The sequence below is a fragment of the Poecilia mexicana genome, unplaced genomic scaffold (assembly GCF_051168715.1).
Source record: "Poecilia mexicana isolate PSO_F unplaced genomic scaffold, ASM5116871v1 scaffold_14, whole genome shotgun sequence".
NCBI lineage: Eukaryota > Metazoa > Chordata > Actinopteri > Cyprinodontiformes > Poeciliidae > Poecilia > Poecilia mexicana.
Window position 1 is genome coordinate 24,299,317 of NW_028263383.1, and position 4,388 is coordinate 24,303,704.

A 4,388-nucleotide genomic window follows, 5' to 3' on the forward strand; every position below is an offset into this window, starting at 1 on the left:
CGCCATGGTGTCTGGTGGTGGGGCTTTCTCCACGCTGACACGGAAGAACGGCATCAAGGTGGGTGCTGGTTCTCCGTGCAGCGTGGAGCAAGTTTGTTTGGCGGTGGGAGAGGTGATTGGACATGAGTCCATCAAGTCGGCAGCTCGCATGAGTGGAGCTGTCGTCTTGTTTGTGGAGAAAGAAGAGCAGGCTCAACAGTTGGTGGAGGTAGGCATTTCAGTGAACGGCTTGTTTTTACAGGTGACGCCGCTAACATTGTGTCAAAAAAACTGGCATGGACTTGTGAGATCTCTCTAGGTACACGCAGAAAGCAGGGTAAAGGCCTGAGAAATAACAGTGATCTTGTATATTGATTTAAGGATGATTAAAGGAATGAAATACAAATTACATATGTGTGTAACAGTTGGAATGATTGATGTTTCTGTAATTACAATGTCTGTAATGTATAATTGGAATATATACTCTGTATTCATGGTCTGTAGTAACAACTTAATTGTTGTATATTGTCAATGATTTGAGATGATGGGGCTTATAAGTAGATAGAACAAATTGATTATGTTTTGAGTTGATTGTGTTTCATGGTACATTATAAGAGGACTGTAGATTTGAGTACATGAGAAGGAGAAATGAGTTGTGTCACAAAGCAATACACTGAGCTGGGCGGAGGTCCCAGAACAACTCCAAAAAAGGCAATAACTACCAGATGGCCAACAGGAAAAAAGAGAAGTATTGGAAAGGAGTTGCAGCAGTCAGACAAGAAAAGAGGGAGGTTTGGGTATTTCCAAATTCAGGGTGGAGTGAGGTTTGGGGAGGACGGGTACTTTCCGATGAGATACTCGGGAAGGATGAGTCATGAGACCTCTCCCACACACAACTATGAACCAAGAATCAGCGAGCTGGGGAGGAAACTGTTCTTTGTCCGCGGCGCTGAGGAGGAGACAACGAAAGGGCGCAGACTGAAGATCAGCAGAGGACCGCACCCTGGGACCGAGGGAGAGTTGAAACTTCGCGCCGCAAAGAAGGGACAAGATCCATCAGCCCCCAGCCTTGGTTCCTGATTCGGCTGACCCCTCTGCCTCCACCCAATGATCCGTATTCTACTGTGGCGGACTTGGAGAAAAGACAAAGGTCACTGAGTGATGAAGATCCTGTTCGTTTAATGGATAACGGACTGATCGACTTTGCTTCTTTTCTGAAAAGAGAACTTTGCTCCGCCAGGACAGAGACTCTGACCAAGGACATCTGAGGACCTCAGCTGCCAAGATCAATTTGCCACCGGGTGTGAGTTGAACTGCCCCCAAAAGCCTCGCTTGGTGGAACCAGTGACACAGGTTAGGGTTAGGAATGAGAGTAGGCTATGATCGATTTTAAATTGATTTTATATTGTCACGAATTGTAATCTCTGAAAGAAACTCTACTTGTTATTTACCCCTGCTAAAGCTTGCATAATAAATTACCTATCAAAAATTAATAGAACTTGTGGACATTGAGATTAATTGAGTCGGTTTGATCATTAAGGGTTCTCTTGATAATAAGTAAAATTAACATACATGATTCCAGAGATGTGGTGGCTTCGTACTTTCCTTTGGTGAGTAAAAATAATGGCCCTGGGACTTAAATCTAAGTCACTAAATCCAATCTAGCCGATAACAAGTGCCCGTTATTTTCAGGAGGAAAGCTATCGTTAACAGGAGTGGTTGTTGAAGCTATGCGGCAGTGAGGGCTACTCTGCCGACTGTTTCTCAACTGAAAAGGGCCGTAACTTCTGGTAGGTAGGTAGTTAGAGCTAGACGAGTTTTCTCCGCCGCCAGTTTAAACAGAGAATCTCCTGTATACCTATTTTAGGGTAAGACCCGGGATTCTGGGATTTTCCGGACCTGTTAGACAGAGAACTGGTCAGTAGTCAGTCGGTGGTGAGATTAAGGCGTGGCTGGCTATTGCAGAATAACGAACAATTGCCTTCAACTAAGGTAACTTTATCAAATGTACCTCCGTTCATAAGTGACGAGTTTTTGATCAAAGAGCTGTCTCGGCACGGGAAGGTGGTGTCATCGGTGAAAAAAGTACCTTCTGGGTGTAAATCACCGTTGCTGAAACATGTTGTCTCCCATAGGAGACAACTGTTTATGATATTAAATCGGAGGGATGAGGAACTCAACCTTCGATTTCATGTTAGAGTGGATGATTTTGATTACATCTTGTTTGCTACGTCCTCTAACATGAAGTGTTTTGGCTGCGGTCAGGAGGGGCACATTGTAAAAATGTGTCCCGACAGGGCCGGGTCAGCCCCGTCGAGTACAGCGAAGCAGCAGCCCGCTGCTGCTGAGCGGGTGGAGAGCCCACCTGGTGAGGCCGGGGCAGCGGAGGATCAGCCCGTGGAGGCTGCGGCGGGAGAGCCCACGGTGGTGGCGGAGGAGCAGGCGGAAGGTACTGTTGAGGTGTCAGGAGTGGAAAGTGTGAAAATGAGTGTAGGTGTAAGGAAAGGATGAGAGCACAGTGTTGTGTGGTGATGGGGTGAATGGCGGTGGTGATGGGATTAATGGTGGAAGTGATGGGGTGAATGATGGTGAGGGTGAAAGTGAAGTGAGGGAGAGAGATGGTGTGCAGGGAGAGCAGCAGGTGAAGGTGAGGGGCGATGAGGAACATTTAGGGTGTGGGGATCAGGGAGGGAAAAGAGAGGTGCAGGTGGAGGAACATAATGGTGCAGAGTTGGTTTTTGGAACTGGAGTGGCAGGAGAGACAGGTGAAACGGAGGAGGCAATGGAACTGGAGGCTTCAGCCCCGTTAAAGAGGCGAAGCAAAAGGAGGAATGTGGTGACAGCTGTACAGGCCAGCAAGCAGGCCTGCAAGCTGGCTGCAGAGAGGAAGGAGGTGTCGGACAGCAGCGACAATGAGAGCTGGTTCTCTGACAACAGTGAAATATCTGTCACACAAATGAGTTGCAAAGTACCTAGATACCCTGTAGAGTCTTTTAGAAATTTTTTAAAAGAAATTAAAGGATTCAGAGGAATAAAGATTGAAAGTTTTTTTCCTGACTTAAAATTATTTTATTTCTCAGCAAGGTATCACATCAGGAACAAAGAGGTATCAGGTTTTGCAGACGCAGAAGTCTTTAGATTAAAGAAAATATTGACTAAAGTTAGAAAACAACTTTGATTTTAAATGATGCACGGTAGTATTTTATTACTTTTTATAGTCTTTTGGTATTTTGTTTTTAGCTTCTTGCCCAACATGGATTCTTTTAAAATAGCATCATTGAATCTTAACGGGGCGAGGGAGGCTGGAAAACGTGCTTTGATTTATCAAATGCTGAACCAAAAGAAAATCGACATAATTTACTTGCAGGAAACGCACAGCGATCATTTAATAGAGACTGACTGGGTCAGAGAGTGGAGGGGGGAGGTCATTTTAAGTCACGGCACCTCCCAGAGTGCAGGGGTGGGCTTCCTCTTTTCTAGAGCGTTCACCCCAAACTCTATAGAAATTGACCATGTTATTCAGGGGAGGTGTCTTTTAGTCAAGACAAAGTTTGATTGTTTTACTATAGTTTTTATTAATATTTATGCTCCTATCACCAATGCAGAGAAAAAGCATTTTTATGAGAAAATTAGGGAGCGGTTGGGTGATTGTGGGTCTGAGGATTATGTTTTTATAGGTGGGGATTTTAATTGCACTGAAAACGAGTTTTTAGACCGTAATCATGCAGAGCCGCATCCAGCAGCCCAACGTGCTCTGCGGCGGCTGGTCTCGTCTCATGGCCTGGTGGATGTATGGAGAAGGATGCATGCAGGCTCCAGGCAGTACACATGGTCCCACATTAAAGAAAATAAAATCTCTTTAGCCCGTCTTGATCGTTTTTATTGTTTTAAACACAATTTTAATGTGTTTAAAACATGCCAGATTTTACCAGTGGCTTTTACAGATCACTCGTTGCTTTTAGGAAGTGTTTTTATCAAAAACATCTTACCTAGAAGCGCTTACTGGCATTTTAACTCAGCCTTAACTTATGATCGGGGTTTTAAGGAGGTTTTAAGTTATTTTTGGACTGGTTTTAGACAAAGAAAGTCTGATTTTACCAGTCTTAAACAGTGGCGGGACTACGGAAAAGTACAGATAAAACTGCTGAGTCAGCAGCACACTCTCAATGTCACCCGTGACATTACCAGATCTATCAGAGATCTGGAGATAAATATCGTGGAATTAGAACGACTTAGTGAATCCACAGGAAATCGAGAGCATATTGAAGCTCTCAAATCTAAAAGGCTAACTTTAGCCAACCTGCTGGAGAATAAAGTCCAAGGCGCATTGGTCAGGTCCCGGATCCAGAACATCACGGAGATGGATGCTCCCTCTAGCTTTTTTCTCAGCTTGGAGAGGAAGCGCGGGC

The 4,388-nt window shown here is 44.8% G+C and overlaps 1 pseudogene; it reads left to right on the forward strand.

Moving 5' to 3' along the window:
• Positions 1-2,262: 2,262 nt before the first annotated feature.
• Positions 2,263-3,833, forward strand: LOC148155567 (uncharacterized; annotated as a pseudogene).
• The last annotated feature ends 555 nt before the right edge of the window (positions 3,834-4,388 follow it).